The following is a 17,371-nucleotide window of genomic DNA, read 5'->3' on the forward strand; positions in this document are numbered from 1 at the left end:
GGCTTAATACATCTGCCCCAATATGACATAAGGCATGTAAATAAAATTACCCAGAAGTCTGTTCTACTCATCAAAGCCTGTAGTGTTGCTGAGTTCAGCAAAGATAATAATAAAATGGAGCAATTTGTGCAAGCAGCGGCGTCAATAAGGGGCGGATACTTTGTGCCCGGGTCTGCTGGAGGGTCCCCATTGCAGGGAGCCGGGCAGTGGGGAGAGAGATGACAGGCAGCAGCTGCAGCACAGGCTCTCTCCCCAGCTCAGAACATGCTGCTCAGCGCTGTGTGACTGCTGTCTTCTCTCTCCCTCTAGTTTATTTTTTTCACAGATGCATGGACACGCCCCTCCTGGAGACCCCGCCATGTGGTCACCCCCTCCATTTTACCAGGACCCGGCGGCACCCCTTTGTGCAAGTAGATTTATGTTTTTCACCTTGGACACGCCCCTCTCAATTCTAACGGGCTGATTTATCTGATGACGCATGTCAGGAACCAGGTTCAGTCTGTTTTGTTTTCTGTCAGTTTCTGTTTGGCATTTGGACTCAATGGTGGCCTCCAGTGGCAGGTCTGTTGCCATTACAGCTCTGTATTCTGGGAGCTTAATTTATTCACTAGGCTGTGAGATAATTAAGCTAATCAAGCACTTGCTGGGAGACTGCCTGGAGATTCACCAGGTGTTATCAATCACCTGAGGCCTTTATAAGGCATGCTCTTCTTTGGATCTCTGCCAGTTATAGCTTGCTGTTTTCTGTGCTGGTAGCTGCAGATCTACTGCTCTCTGGTCCTAGGTCCTGCTCCTGTTCCATTCTGTCTGGATTCTGTCGGAGTCCTTCTCACTTCAGTCTGGGTCCTGTTTACAGTCTTGTCCTGTGTTGTCTGGGTCCAGTCAAGTGTCCTATCCTGCTGCAGTCTGGATCAAATATCATTGTCCCCTTGCTGTCCTAGTCCAGGGACCTCCAGCCATGGTGCAGCCATTGTCCAGCTGCCGTCTCACTGCGGTCACCGTGCAGCCGTAGTCCAGCCGTTATCCAGCTGCCCGATTGCTGCGGTCAGTGTCCAGTCTTGGGCCTGTCACGTAAGTGCTCCAGTGGAGCCTGGTTCCTTATTCTTTATTCCTACGGCAAGCGGCCCTTCCTCCTTAGTTATAATCATTATTATCCTGGTTCTGCTCTCCGTGGTTCGGAGAGGCCCACAACTGTGGGTTTACGTCTGTTTTGGGGTACCGTCACTTTAAGAGTACTATTTTTATGTTGGCGTGTGTTTGGTTTAGTGGCGCCCTATTGTTGCTTTGTTCTGGTGTTTGCGACTCGTTCTCGCTGTCCCGTCCTTGGCCTGGTGCCGGTTAGTCAGGGGTTTTTTCAGGTAGGCCCGTTAGTTAGATCTGCCTTTTGAGATACCCCCTGGCGATCGCTCACCCCTTGTCACAACATAACTCCTGGCTGCATCGGGGTCGGAGCAGGCTTAACCGGCTCCTTCGAACGCGGCGGCTACAGGCGAAGTCTAGCACTACCGCAGGGGTATTCCATCTGCCTGGGGGACTCAACAGAGTCAGTGTAGGGTTTCGCTGTGGCCGTTCTAACCAGCGGTCCCGGCTATGGGCTCACGCCTGATCTCCAGCTCCCTGCCTCCTGCAGCACCACACCAACATCCTCACGTTACTGTCTCCGGACTCCCACGGTGGGTAACCCCCAAGTCCGTAACAACGCGGATATGCTGTAATAATATCAGATCAATTTGCAATGCGATAATTGATTACATTACACAGATGTACGAATGACCGAATGTAGGTAAAGAGCGTGCGAGAGAAAGCTCCGCCCCTGGGTTGTCATTCTGCAGCACAATCAGGGAATGTTACACGTCAAATAAACCGACCATGAGCCGTGCACGCTCCACTGCCCGATTTACTAGCAAAGCAGCACCCCCCCTCCCCGTCGATATGACTCCCGCCCCCTCCCCCCTTGCTATCATTAATGTATTGCATTCTAGAAACTGACAGAAATTGATTGGTTGCTATGGGCAACAGCGTTAGGTCATTTTTAGTGTTTACACTTTATCTGTTTATAAATTATTTTTAAGTCCATTTTTCACCGTGAAGCCATTGGGCCTGATTCTCAATCAACCGGTGGCATATTCGCTGCAGGGACCGATAGTGCGGCTATGTGCATGTGCATGCGTGTATTTTGCACATGTGCGGGGCCACTGTATCAACGACTTTTGGCGACTATCACAGTCACTGAGGCGTTCATACGGTCAGAGGAGGGAGGGGATCAGGCAGTGGACGTCTGGAGGGCAACGCCCAGAATTTTATGGGCGTTCCTCTGGGAAAGCGGGTGGGCCGGTGCCTGCCGGGGGTGGGAGGCCGACATCATAAAACATCAGCACCCGCCCCCTCTTCAGCGGAAACCAAACAAAATAAATGTCAGAGGGGATTCGGCGGTGGTGGTTGTGGTGGGGGAGTTTGGGCGGGCATGTTAAGCCGCTCGTCCCCTGCTTATCGAGTGGAGTTGAATCAGGGCCATTGTGTGTGTCTGCTATACAAATGTACTACTGTAGTGGTGTGCTGTAACGATACCCCAATCTGTGATAAGTATCTGGACATTATTCCTCCCACGTAGATGATGTCACTGCTGTGTGGAAGCCTTAAGTGCTGTCAGTTTCTCCTCTCAGTCCATATTCCCCGGCGGACCGACATGTGATTGTAATTTATTACAAGCCTGATACACTATCCTCGTGAATAATTTATTTGTTGCGGATTTACATGAGCTAATGTGTTTTTGTTGCACTGTAGCAAAGCAGAAACCAGCATTTCTATAAGGATGCATTTTATGAGTTTCACAGACAGCAATATCCGCTCCCGTAGCCTCAGACCTGCGATCCCGCTGAGTACAGAAATTATAATAACAATGCACACCAGGCTTTGGATCAGTACACAAATGCTGCATTCGCCCATAGAATGAGGGCATTATTATTATAAGGGAGTCCTCGTGGGGGGGAAGATCTGCTTTGACTTGAACCATCGAGGGTCAAATCGGCACGAGAGGAGCGAAGGATCCCAGGTTTTCCCTATGGGTCAGGTGACAAGCTTGTCACTGGGGCAGAACTGGTTAGGGTCTGGTTGTCTGCCATGGGGGTTAGCCAATCCTAATCAGGGGAGGTTACTTGGAATAAAGGGTATATCAGGGACCCCCAGAGGCGCAAGGCCTCTTGGGAATTTTCCTTTCAGAATCCCGCCCCCCCTTCTTACTTGTTGCTTTGTGTTGTGTTGAGGTGCAGTAGGGCAGGAGAACGCTGCATTGTTTAGGACGTATATGATCATTGCAGGGCATCTACCCTTGAATCATTGGCGAGTTTTTCCTGCTCAGTGCGGGAGGACCTGGGCAATAAATGCGATTGACGTCCGGTCTGCTCAGATGAGCCCCTGCAATGATAGGTTCATCAATTGGGGAGGACATTTTAGTTGTCCTCAGGGGCATGGCCCAAGGTAGACACAGCTAGAGCAGGAATGCAGCGTCCCCTGTGCACCTTTCCCTCGTTAGGGCAATTACCGATTTGAATAAAAAGCTGTGGCCTTTTGTCATGGATTACATAGCACGCTCTTTCTAGCACGCTCGGGGGGTAATACAGGCTGCACTCCCTGTCACGAAAACATGTACCGCTTCTCGCCCCGCCACTAAGTCCCCGTTGATATGCCAGACTGCGCACATGTACCGATTGACGGAGCAATCAGTTACCCGCACATTAAAACTACATTGTTCTATAACATTCACCTTATTGTTTCAGGTGGTGCGTTATCGCGTTTCAGACAAATTTCAGCACAATTTGCAGCACTTTGATTCTTTGCGCGCCATTGCTCCAGAACGACAAGTGCCACGGACGCGAGTGATAGCTCATTCGAAAAGGGGTAAAAGGGCCCGATTGATCTTTTCTAAATATTTTAGAAGCAGCTGCGCTTTGAAATCGTGAAACTTGGTCATGCCACGAAAGAAGAGCAAGGATCTGAGTCGAAACCCACCACAAAATGGACAACCGCCATTAGCTTCGACAGAGCGGAGCCGCCGGTACAGAGAGAAGAAAAAATGAAGAGAATCGGATCAACAGGAAAGAAGTTATGGGGCTCCAAATACTACTTCTCCGCAGCCGGGTCCCTCCTGAGGGCCACCATCAAAAAGGTCAACATACATTAGCGTTGACATGGTCAAAAGTTCGACACAAGTAAAAGGTCGACATGCGTTTTCACCTTTTTGGTGTCTATGTCGACGTATGTCGTCATGGACACCATATACGTGTACTGTGTACACGCATGGCTTGCCGCTATCGCCATGCTTTTGGCACACTATTATATTCTCCCTCTATGCCCATTGGGATGGCAAAGTAGGAACACGTCGGTTTGTTAAAGAAAGAAATCATGAAAAACCCATATTGAGCTTTTCCATGTCGACTTCTTGACTTTTGACTGTCGTCCCTTGATCCACACCCACCAATATTATACAGGTTTGACAACCCAAAACCAGTTTACCAGATTCATCAGGTTTTATAGGGAATTCTGGGATAAATGTATGAAGCTTGGAGAAGTGGTATCTATCCCCATAAAGGATGTTATGAGCAAGGGTATAGTGCACCAGCCAATCAGCTCCAATATGTAAATTAACAGTAAGGAGCTGATTGGCTACTTAATAAGATGAAGAAAACATGAGACGCGCAGAAGGAATGTGATTATGCCGACGCTATTTTCTCAGACCTTTATGTTTCAGTGCCGGGGATAGAACCTGCGTCTAAGGGACAGAAATACCAGAGGAAAATAACAGGATGGATGACAGAACACAAGACGGAACGGCTGGTGACAACTCACAGGAAATGTAAAATGACTCCAGTAGTGTAGATAAGAAGCAACAGGATTCACGCACCATGTAGTACTGTCAGTAATACCCGTTAAACACCCAAATCCCGGATCCGACCCGGTATTTGGAACATGGTTCCAAGCCAGGTCGGATCCGGGATTTGCACCGATTACACTGTGGTGCCGACCCGCTGTGTATACGGGGAAGGCGCTAGGAGATGACATTATCTCCAAGCGCCGGGTCCACCAAGTGTTGCCCAGTACCAAGGTAAGCTGCTGGCTGCTCCCCAGCCACCGTGCACCCCCCAGCCGTTGTCCGCGAGGTGAATGGATGCCGCACACAGGACTCGTGTAAAAGGACACGAGTTAACCCCTATTACACCACCGCTGACTCGGGTCCACGAGGGAAAAACCCGTGTTTTTGCGGTGGTGTCAAAGGGGTATATGACTGATCTTTTTTATGCGTCAGCCCATTCACTGTCGACCTATCGATCCCAATCACAACAGGAAGAATTGGCTGCGTGGAGTCTTTTTAGAACTCTCATTTCCGTCTAGAGATAAAGCCGACTTCTACCTGACATTGGACGTTGGGTTCCTCGTTCCTGCAGGTGCCGGCACATGTTCTCCTGCGCATCTATTTCTGCTGGTGGTTTCCTGGGAAGCCCGAGGCAGTTCCTCACGTCTTGTCTTTGCCACTGACAAGTCCGAGTATGGCGGAAAGCTGAGCACTTATTTTATTCCTGCTATTTTAAGTGCACCTGTCGCTATCAATTAGCAGTTTCGGGTTCATTAGTTCAGTTTAAAAAAAAAAAAAAACTATCGGTCTATCTGTCAGGTCTAGCCATTATTATTAAATGACTCCCTTTTATTGGAAGAGAGAGGAGGTCATTTATTTTTGGGACTTTTTCATACAGCCACGTGGAGGACTCTGGGAATAGTAAGGTGGGCGGAGCGCGGATGCAGAGCGAGGCCTCGGAGCTGGATTCAAGTACAGCTCTGACTGCCCCCTTGGCCACACTCCTTGCTGTCTCCAGCGCTCATGTACAGCATTCTGTATGGATCCGCCTGTCTGTATTTACATAGAGTTCCTACACATCCCGTAATAGAATTATTACATTTAAATTAATCACGTTCTTTAGAACTCATCCAGACATCATACCTCCCAACATTTGATGAATGGCAGGTAGGACACTGAGAGCATGCCAGAATTTTGTGGTACATATTATACCACACACCGTAATGGGTACTACATTTTACAGCATATAAGTGCCGCTTACCTACATGTTAATAGCCAGGGCCTTCATGCATGATGCCATGGGTGATTACATGCTTGTAGTGTAGGGCTCAGGCCCAGGCAGGGCCAGTCAGGACTCACTGAGACTCACCCTGTTTATTATCAAGCAGCCAGTCCAGGACAGGTCCAGGAGGGCAGGAAGGCAGAAAGGCAGAAGACAGCTGGATGGAGCAGAGGTCTCAGAAGCCAGGACAGGCCCAGTGGCCAGTCATGAGCAGCAGCTGCAGGAGTCACTGGATGGCTCTTTGGAGTCCTCGGCTCATAGTCAGATTCACCATTGGCACTGCTGCTGACTGTGAATGAATTGGTGCGTGGTCAGAGGAAGGCTGAGCTCGTCATGAGCTGCCCGGCTCCAGTCCAGACCAGTCTCCTCCAGCGGGGCCTCAGCCTGGGCCTGTACTAGTAGTAGCTGGGGCTGGGTGCTGCGCCGCCCAGGCAGGTGAGAGTGGAAGGCAAAGAGACAAACAGGTGCATTCAGGACTGCGGGTGCGGGTTGGGAACAGGGCGACCGGCTGGGCTGCGCAGCTTACTGTACTACCTAGCGGTAATACTGCGCTGCACCACAGGTCGGTCCGTCTGACTGTCAGGCTCACACTCCGCGGCGCAACCATCGTCACTCAGCGAGCGCCACAGAAGGAGCCGGAGGAGGCACATGACACACTGGCCCTCCTCCTCCCAGCACGCACCGCGGTGGAGTGTGTCACACTGTAACTCACAGTCTGTCACTGTGAGCGTCATAGTAATAGGCAGCGCCGGGGGGCGGAATTCCCAGACATTGTATAGTCCAGAGCAGCCACCCGTCCGGACTCCGGTCTCTATTACTGGACTGTCCGGAGTAATCCCGGACAGGTGGTAACCCTAGTTCAAAGCCACTCATTATAAAACACCACAAAACGTCAGACCTTTGTATTCTGGGCATACCATCCGCATCCAAACCCCCGTTGGTTTTCATACAGTCAGGACCATGCAGGGATGTCTCAAAATGCCCAACAGCTATGTGGTGCAATATGACACGTGCCACCTCCCCAAGAGTGTACGAGCCAACACCTCCACCTCTCCTGGTACTGGCTGTCGGTGTCAGAACATCCATCATCATGGGCAATGTGTCCCCTTAATAAGCACCTATTTGGACGCAAGACAGCCCCATGCATTTACCCAATACAGATCCTTACACCACTAGCCACTTAAACTGTCTGGTTTTTATCACCGGCCAATCAGTTCCTACCTGTCATTTTTCAAACCAAGCCTGTAACTTCACAGGCAGGAGCTGATTGGCCGGTGATAAAAACCAGACAGTTTATCACTTCACCAAGCTTAATAAATCTGTCACTGAATCACAAGTGAAGTAATTAGCCCCCACCTGTGGACCACCGTACTAGAGGGTGCTAAAAAAATAGGTAGATTTTGATTGGTTGCCCATGTGAAATAGAAATCCTATCTTAGTAAATTTCCCTCAATGTCTTTGAGAATTTCCAAGCCTAATCTAAAAACCAGGACTATCTGTCCCCAGCAAATACGCTGGGGACCGATGTTGCCAATAGTCAACTGAAAATAAAATCATGTTTTTTTTGTCCATCTCTCATTCAGGTCATCAGCCTCTAATTACTAAGAATATTCATTCCGAGAAGTGTAAAAACAAAAGAATGCGAAATGTAAACATCAAGCTTCAGTTTACAGTAGTCACGGCAACGAGAGAGAGACATGTCTCTGGGGGGGAGGATCCCGTTTGAACAGGAACATCCTGTAGGAAATGCTGTTTTAAGCAGCAGATTTAGCAGCCTGATTATAGGATTTCTAAATTGGGTGATTTCATATTCCGACCAGTCAACAACTGAATTTTGAACGATACACTCAAATGTTGCAGCCACCGAAGCCGCCTCTGGATTATATACCAGCCGGTGGACTGGGTGCTGGTATAAATTGAAATGAAGGCCTATCATGGTACTTGTTTCCTAGCAGGGCGCCCACTAAGCAAATTGCTTAGCGGGCGATTCTGCGTAAGAAAATCGCATCGAATCGCATCTCATGCCTTTTTTGCGTGCGATGCGATTTTCCTATGTAATTTATTCACTGATTTTTTTATTTTGTAGGGTGCGATGCCATTTACTTTACTATACACTTATATGAGATGCTATGAGATTGGGGAACCCCCCCACTATCCATGCCACCCCAAAGCATGGCGAGCGGTGGCGGAACGCGTCCTCCGACCTTTTAATACCCCCACTATCCACGTCGGCGTGGAGTTGATTTTCTAAAGTGTTGCGAGCGCAGCAAGCCACCGAGCCCAAAGCGCAGCGAGCCCCGCGAGGGGACATGGATTACTTTACATGTATTCCGCGTAACCTCGGGGGGCGTGCTGCGCTTACCATGCTTCGGGCTTGGTGGCTCTGTCACAGATCTGCTTAGTCAAGCTTACCTGTTTGGTGATTCTGCTCTGTGTCTCAGTCTGACTCAGTCCTGTCTCCATTCATGCTGCCAGACAGTCTGTGCATTGCTGGTTCATTGATTGATTGCACCTGATAGAAATCCTGGCAGAAGCTGGAATCACCTGTAACCCTTTGCTCTCCTGTTCCATGTGGCTCACCTGTTTAGTTCAGACTGAAGTATTCTGGATTCCTGCCTCAGATTGCAGATTGCCCTCTGTCATTTCCTCCAATCAATACAAGGCAGGGGGGATAAATATCTTGCTCACAGAGGCAGAACTGACTTCAGCAACTTGTCTTCCTGCTGTATGTGCTGGATGCTCTGTGCAGTTCAAACCTGCTTCCTGGAATCCCTGCGTGAGTCTTCAGCGTTCAGCTTCCAGAGGCTCTGCTTGTCCGGCTGGTCCAGCGCTCCCGGTCTGGTCCACAAATTGTCCAATTCCTGCTCCATTTCCTGCTCATCTAGTTCCTGTGTTTATCCTCGGTTTTCTTCAGTTATTTGTTATATGCCAAGTCAGCCATTTCAGTTCTGTTATCTCTGTCACCTGTTCCTGTGTCAACGCCAAGTCGCTACCCTGTCCTGATACCAGTTTCCTGACCTGCCTGCTACAAGCTGCATCCAGCTATTGTGTGCTACGTCTCTGCTGTAAGCTTCCAGTAATCCAGCCATTCAGCTGTATCCTGATCCCAGCCATCCAATCTTCAATCATCCAATCGTCCAATCTTCATTCATCCAGCCATCCAATCTTCAGTCATCCAATCGTCCAATCTTCAGTCATCCAATCGGCCAATCTTCAGTCATCCAATCGTCCAATCTTCAGTCAGCCAATCGTCCAATCTTCAGGTATCCTTTTCTCTAAACTCAAATCCTGAACATTGCCTTATCCTCCCAGAACTACCGGCACATATCTTGTTTATTTTGAACTGACTGCCATCTTGTTTATTTTTGCAAAGGACTGCTATCTTTTGTTACTTGTTATTTATCAGAGACTTGCATCTATTTATTATTTGTCCAATCAAGAAGTATTGATCCTGGTTACATTATCTGTTATATGAGTTCCTTCAATAAACCTGTTTGTGTTAACCCATCTCCGGCTGGTCACGCCTCTCTTCCTGAGATCCGCACCACTCCATCAATCCACCATCTGACCACTCCAGTCACGACTGATTCCACACACCCATTTCGTGACAGTTTGCTGAAGTCCCATGGACTTGGTCAGTGATCAGAGTGTGAGAAGTGTGGGTTGTCTAGATCACAGTACCAGCATGGAGAGACAGATTGATCTTCAGTTCTTACTCACAAAGTTCTGGCAAGACTTATCTGGTTGTTCTTGCAAGCTGCAGCAATCCTTGCCGGCTAATGAATCCTCACGTGTCACATCTGCAGCCGCATGTCATTTGGCCTCTTCGCCTCTACCCCCTGACTACCTGGCTACTCCAAAGGAGGACGATGAGGCTTCTGCGGACAGTGGGTCTGTCATAAGTCCGTTACTTTGCCATCTGCAATCTGGTTCTGCTTGGACCTTTAAAGAGCCAGAATCAGAGACATTAAAGGTTTTACACCAGTTACTGAATCAACTACAGGAATTACCATCTAAAATTTTTTTCTGTAGTCTCTGCCATATTGGACAGTTCTTTGGTACCCCTTTCCAGTGGAACTGTGCGCAAAGGAACTTCCACTACACTTCCAAGTACTCCTGAGAAGTCCTCTCATAAGCCTTGTAAGGACATACCACAAAGCAGACCACGAAATCAGCTGTCTGGGGAGGAACGTCAGCGGCGCAGGCAGCTAGACCTGTGCTTCTATTGTGGTGGTTCAGACCATTTCATAGAAGATTGTTCTCTCCGTCTGCCCAGAAATGGGGAGATTCCTCCCGTTACAGCTCAGAAAGAAACCCGAGTTAATACTTGGGGCCCTAGAACTAAGATCATCTTGGCCAAACACGGTTTTACTGCTGTCCACAGAGCTCCTGGCAAGGTTCCTGTATCCATTACTGGAGGTGGAGTCTCAGGATTTTCTGCCCAAAAGCATGTGTCCGTCTCATCAACCTCAGGAGGGTTGTCCAATACCGCAGCCCCAGCAGAGGTATCTTGTGCTAAAGATTCAGAACGAGTATCCCGTCTCCAGCCCCAAGAGAGGGTTCAGCCTTTTCAGTCTCAAGAAGGGGTCTGCTGTATCCAGCCCCAGAAGGGGGTCCAGAATCTTCAGCCCCAGGAGGGGGCTCTCAGTCTCCAGCCCCAGGAGGGGGCTCTCAGTCTCCAGCCCCAGGAGGGGGCTCTCAGTCTCCAGCCCCAGGAGGGGGCTCTCAGTCTCCAGCCCCAGGAGGGGGCTCTCAGTCTCCAGCCCCAGGAGGGGGCTGTCAGTCTCCAGCCCCAGGAGGGGGCTCTCAGTCTCCAGCCCCAGGAGGGGGCTCACAGTCTCCTGCCCCAGGAGGGGGCTCACAGTCTCCTGCCCCAGGAGGGGGTTCACAGTCTCCTGCCCCAAGAGGGGGTTCACAGTCTCCTGCCCCAAGAGGGGGTTCACAGTCTCCTGCCCCAAGAGGGGGTTCAAAGTCTCCTGCCCCAAGAGGGGGTTCAAAGTCTCCTGCCCCAAGAGGGGGTTCAAAGTCTCCTGCCCCAAGAGGGGGTTCAAAGTCTCCTGCCCCAAGAGGGGGTTCAAAGTCTCCTGCCCCAAGAGGGGGTTAAAAGTCTCCTGCCCCAAGAGGGGGTTCAAAGTCTCCTGCCCCAAGAGGGGGTTCAAAGTCTCCTGCCCCAAGAGGGGGTTCAAAGTCTCCTGCCCCAAGAGGGGGTTCAAAGTCTCCTGCCCCAAGAGGGGGTTCAAAGTCTCCAGTCCCAGAAGAGGGCTTTCTGTGTCCAGACCCAAAATGGGATTTCAAGTGTCCAGTCCCAAGTAGGGGTGAATCCAGATGTCCAGTCCCAGAAGGGGGATATTCCAGGTGTCGAGCTCCAAGAGGGGGAAATTCCAAGTGTCCAGTCCCAGGAGGGGGTCCTGTATACCAGAGACCCTGGAGGAGAGGAGGACACTTCTGCCCTGGCCTCCGGGCCTGAGGACACTTCTGCCCTGGCCTCCGGGCCTGAGGACACTTCTGCCCTGGCCTCCGGGCCTGAGGACACTTCTGCCCTGGCCTCCGGGCCTGAGGACACTTCTGCCCTGGCCTCCGGGCCTGAGGACACTTCTGCCCTGGCCTCCGGGCCTGAGGACACTTCTGCCCTGGCCTCCGGGCCTGAGGACACTTCTGCCCTGGCCTCCGGGCCTGAGGACACTTCTGCCCTGGCCTCCGGGCCTGAGGACACTTCTGCCCTGGCCTCCGGGCCTGAGGACACTTCTGCCCTGGCCTCCGGGCCTGAGGACACTTCTGCCCTGGCCTCCGGGCCTGAGGACACACCTGCCCTGGCCTCCGGGCCTGAGGACACACCTGCCCTGGCCTCCGGGCCTGAGGACACACCTGCCCTGGCCTCCGGGCCTGAGGTTGTTCCAGTTATTCCAGTGCAGACTGCCTTGCCCAAGGCATCCGAGGGGTCTGCCATGCACAAAACACTCAATGTGCCCGCCGTGTCTGAGGCTTCCGTGGTTCCAGTTTTTCCTAAAAAGTCCAAGATTCTTGATCAGCTGAAGCCTTCCAAAGCCCCAATTCCATCAAAACCATTTCAAGATTCAAGCAGAGAATATTCGCCCATCTATTTTGATGGGGATCTTGTCCATTATGAAGCCCTGGTGAACCAATATTTGTCTATATTGGAAACCGAACCTTCATCTGGTCTCACGCTAGCCAACATCGTCAGTTACCTGTTTTTGTCATTTAAAGGAGAAGCTTTGGAGTGGGCTTGTCCGCTTTATGAATCTAACGACTCCAGACTTCGAGATCTGACATCCTTCTCCAAGGCCGTAGTGGAAAGGTTCGGTTCAAAGACTCCCTGTAAGAATTCCTCCACCACTACAGTTAAAAGTCATCCGGTGGCCAAAACCAACCATTCTTTGCCATCCATCCAAGATTGTGCGCCATCTCAACAATGCCTTAGAACCTCCAAGGTTTCAAAAAATTGTCCATTGATGCCCAAATCTATGGACGTTAGAATTGGGTACACATCCATGTCCACCCATTGTGTTGGTTCCTCTGGACTGTCCAATTCTCCAGGATCATCTTCTGAAAAGCAATCTGCCCCGTCAATACCCACCATATGTATTGGATCTTCCGCTTCATGCTACCTCAGTGGTCCTTCAGGGAGCTTCAATTCAACTGAGAGGTCTTCAATCCTGACCTTAGACCAAGACTCAAATTCAGAGTATGATTCTGATTATGATGCCACTCCCTTCCTGGGAGGTCCTGTGCTCTCTGGTGCCTGTTTTGCAGAACCTAAAGCTTCACCTTCCTCAAAAAAATCAAAGCATTCATCTAAGAAAAAGAAGAAGCATCGTCGTTAACTTTGAGCTCCCTTCCAAAGAAGGTTCTGGCAAAGGTGTCCGGAGTCCACCCTGAAGGAGGGGGTAATGTCACAGATCTGCTTAGTCAAGCTTACCTGTTTGGTGATTCTGCTCTGTGTCTCAGTCTGACTCAGTCCTGTCTCCATTCATGCTGCCAGACAGTCTGTGCATTGCTGGTTCATTGATTGATTGCACCTGATAGAAATCCTGGCAGAAGCTGGAATCACCTGTAACCCTTTGCTCTCCTGTTCCATGTGGCTCACCTGTTTAGTTCAGACTGAAGTATTCTGGATTCCTGCCTCAGATTGCAGATTGCCCTCTGTCATTTCCTCCAATCAATACAAGGCAGGGGGGATAAATATCTTGCTCACAGAGGCAGAACTGACTTCAGCAACTTGTCTTCCTGCTGTATGTGCTGGATGCTCTGTGCAGTTCAAACCTGCTTCCTGGAATCCCTGCGTGAGTCTTCAGCGTTCAGCTTCCAGAGGCTCTGCTTGTCCGGCTGGTCCAGCGCTCCCGGTCTGGTCCACAAATTGTCCAATTCCTGCTCCATTTCCTGCTCATCTAGTTCCTGTGTTTATCCTCGGTTTTCTTCAGTTATTTGTTATATGCCAAGTCAGCCATTTCAGTTCTGTTATCTCTGTCACCTGTTCCTGTGTCAACGCCAAGTCGCTACCCTGTCCTGATACCAGTTTCCTGACCTGCCTGCTACAAGCTGCATCCAGCTATTGTGTGCTACGTCTCTGCTGTAAGCTTCCAGTAATCCTGTCATTCAGCTGTATCCTGATTCCAGCCATCCAATCTTCAGTCATCCAATCGTCCAATCTTCATTCATCCAGCCATCCAATCTTCAATCATTCAACCATCCAATCTTCAGTCATCCAGCCATCCAATCTTCAGTCATCCAGCCATCCAATCTTCAGTCATCCAGCCATCCAATCTTCAGTCATCCAGCCATCCAATCTTCAGCCATCCAATCTTCAGTCAGCCAATCGTCCAATCTTCAGGTATCCTTTTCTCTAAACTCAAATCCTGAACATTGCCTTATCCTCCCAGAACTACCGGCACATATCTTGTTTATTTTGAACTGACTGCCATCTTGTTTATTTTTGCAAAGGACTGCTATCTTTTGTTACTTGTTATTTATCAGAGACTTGCATCTATTTATTATTTGTCCAATCAAGAAGTATTGATCCTGGTTACATTATCTGTTATATGAGTTCCTTCAATAAACCTGTTTGTGTTAACCCATCTTCGGCTGGTCACGCCTCTCTTCCTGAGATCCGCACCACTCCATCAATCCACCATCTGACCACTCCAGTCACGACTGATTCCACACACCCATTTCGTGACAGGCTCGCTGCGCTCGCCAGACTTTATAAAATCAACTCCACGCCGGCGCTTCGGGGTGGCGTGGATAGTGCAGGTGTTTTAGGAACACATTCACACCTGCAAAATCATACAGCTGACACAGTAATGAGGACATGTGTTAACTAAGAACTGTAATTTACTTAAATAATTCAATAGCAAAATGATAATAATAAGAACAATAATGATAATAAGAACAATGAATCAAGTTAAAACAGTAAAACATTAATTAGTAAAAAAAAATCAGTTAATCATCCTTAGGGAGGAGCGTAAGTGTTCGCAGGATGCGATGAAATGGGTTATCCCCACCCAATGTTTTTCTCCACATAAACTCCTGCAGATAGGATTGGAGCATGTGGCGTGCTGTGCCTCTTTGGCGCTTATTGCGCCATTTGCATGCGCCCCACATTCGCTCCACATTTTGGGTATGTAAAACGGTGATTAACTTGGGCGTGCTGATACCCTGCAAGTTCCAGCTGTTCAGTGCTGTACGTCCTCCAGCAGATCGTGTAAATTGTGGTGCCTGGCTCTATATTATCAATAATAATCTGGCATCGCATCCGGCAGCGGCGTAGCTACGTTTTGGGCGCCCCCCCAATCCCCCGCAGCCTTACCTTTCGCGCTGGTCCCGGCGGCTCCGTTCTTCTTCTGCTGAGGACCACCACAAAATGGCCGCCCCCATACAGCAGACAGTTTCAGAGAACTGTGTGCTATATGGGGCGGCCATTTTGTGGTGGTCCTCAGCAGAAGAACGGAGCCGCCGGGACCAGCGAAATAGGTAAGCCTGCGGGGGATTGGGGGGAGGTGTAACTATAGCACCGCAGCACCCGGCGCCCCCATATGCACAGCGCCCCCCCGCGGTGGCGGGGGCTGCGGTGCTATAGTTACGCCAGTGGCATCTGGGCACCATGGTGAGGAAAAACTGTCCAGTTTCCCTGCAAATTCCCCGCAAAACCCACTGCTGGGGTAATAGACGGCCGACATTGCTCTTCCTTTTCACGAATAAACTTTGATCGACCTCCACGATGTGGCCTGGACCGCCGATACGGCGCTGTGGCTGCGCAATGAGGTCCTTCGTGCAAGCCTCCTGCATCCATCTGTTATACAAAACAGCACTCTTCTTAGATATGTCCAGCTGTTGGTGGACTTGCAAAGCTGCAAAATTTGCAGCCTTGCGAGTCAACCAGAATAAGGTCCAAAGTACCAGACAATCAGCTGCTAACAGCATACCTCCCAATTTTGAAAAATGCTTAAGCGGAACATACTCATGCGTGGGTGAAATTAGGGGGCGTGGTCTCATTGCAAATGGGTGTGGCATTGTGGGTAGTACCACAATCACAGGCCACGTCCCTGTTTTCATCACTTTGGGTACATGCCTCATATCCCTCTCTCCAGTGGAATAGACTCTGTGCGTGTGCCAGTCCCATCTGCCAGTCACTGCTGGACACTACTGCCCCTGGGTGGTACAGCGTGATAGTCCTAATAAACCTGAGACTTTCCTGTGAAAATTTGTGAGGTATGCAACTGCCATGTTATACAGGCTATGTTTCCAAAAATGACAGTTAGGGGCTTATTAACTGCTACTTTGTCTCCAACCAAGGTTTAGTAAATGGACCCTAAAGTATCAGCTAATCAGCTCCTAGCTGTTATGTTTGAAAAATGGCTGTTTGAAAAACGAAAGGAGCCTTTTGGTAGGTGCATTATCTCTCTCCACATTATCTCTCACCAATGCTTAGGACATAGCCCCTAAGCAGGGGAGGCTCCAGGACATACTTACCTACCCTCCTGGAATGGCCTGGGGGTCCTGAAAATTGGGTCCCCATCCCACCCCCCAGAAGAGTAGGCAAGCCTCCTGCATTTACCGGGGCCCCCACATCACCGCCCCACAAAAACCCACCCACTCACACCCGCTTCCTCTGCCCATCAAATATCGGCATTTGAGGCTCTTTGGGGAGGGGGCGGCATTTAGTACCACCCCCCTCCATGAAAAGCTGCAAATCATGGCATTTAACGAAATGGGGGCGGGGCTTAATGATGGCAAGCCCCGCCCTCACTTCTCCCAGAGAGGACACGACTCTTACGGTAGGCAAGGATACTCCAGCACAGTTCAAAATTCAAATAGTGGAGGCACAGCAACTGCCACCAACTGCCATTCCAAACTCACTCACTAATTGCTCCACTTTTTTAAATTTTAGACTGCACTGCAGCCCCTCCCCTGAAGCCACCGCTGCCCCTAAGCCTCCTATTGGCCCTTGTGGAGTGGTCCTTAGTGCGGATCCGTAGTCTATGACCAATAGCAGACGCTGGGATACTGGCTGGATGCAGTCCCGGGACAGCAGGAGGTAATAGTGTAAGAGGAGATGCCTTTTCCTGAGTCCTGTATCTCCTCACATGTGGAATGTGTTGCACAGCGTTCAGATTTCCTGTTGAACTCTATAGATTTCCTGAAATCCCTGCTCTGAACCCTAGGGCTTTCCAGAGGCCGGCGTTCCTTTCCTCTCTCACATGGTAGATCTCCCTTCCTGCGGCTCTTCCAGATGAAGTGTGTGCGAGGTGGAGAGAACACTCAGTAGATGCGAGAGGGCTCATTCCCGGGGATTTGTGGCATTTTACAACAGAATTCAGCACTATATACAATATAGATATATGTGGGATTCCTCTGTCCTTTGCTGGATTACAGAGGTGTCCTGTGCTCAGGCTATGGAAGTGATTATATTCTGCTGGAACATGGAATAATGGATTACCATCTGGGGCAAGAGCTTGGAATGGGATTTGGAGCTGAACGTAACCTGGTAAGATCCCTATAAGGTGCTGTGAATGCTATTGTCTAACTTTCAAATTCTTTCTGGACCGTATACTGTGGGGGACTGATGTAGAGGTTCTAGGGAGAGCGGTCACCAGAGAAGTCTGGAATGCTGCGCAGTGTAGCTGGATATTTGGGGGGCTGCACCATTAATCAGCGAGTTGACGAAGATTTATATCATCTCAATGAAATGTAAAACATATGGGGCCTTATTCTAGTTCACTCTT

General features: G+C 49.8%; 1 protein-coding gene across 5 annotated transcripts in view; it reads left to right on the plus strand.

The window, feature by feature from the left end:
- The window catches only part of ASAP1 (ArfGAP with SH3 domain, ankyrin repeat and PH domain 1), a 258,811-nt gene that overhangs the window by 15,854 nt on the left and 225,586 nt on the right, over positions 1-17,371 (plus strand). For 2 of the 5 annotated variants that reach the window (XM_083144872.1, XM_083144876.1), the window contains exon 1: positions 16,898-17,133. The exons of 1 other annotated variant lie outside the window; for it this stretch is intronic. The gene's annotated coding sequence lies outside the window, so the exon portion shown is untranslated. Of the gene's footprint in view, positions 1-16,897; positions 17,134-17,371 lie in introns of those variants that run through there. 2 more of the 5 variants (XM_083144878.1, XM_083144879.1) reach the window with 1 other exon arrangement.

Source organism: Crinia signifera, chromosome 5, assembly GCF_055691185.1.
Source record: "Crinia signifera chromosome 5, ASM5569118v1, whole genome shotgun sequence".
In the NCBI taxonomy this organism is placed as follows: Eukaryota; Metazoa; Chordata; class Amphibia; order Anura; family Myobatrachidae; genus Crinia; species Crinia signifera.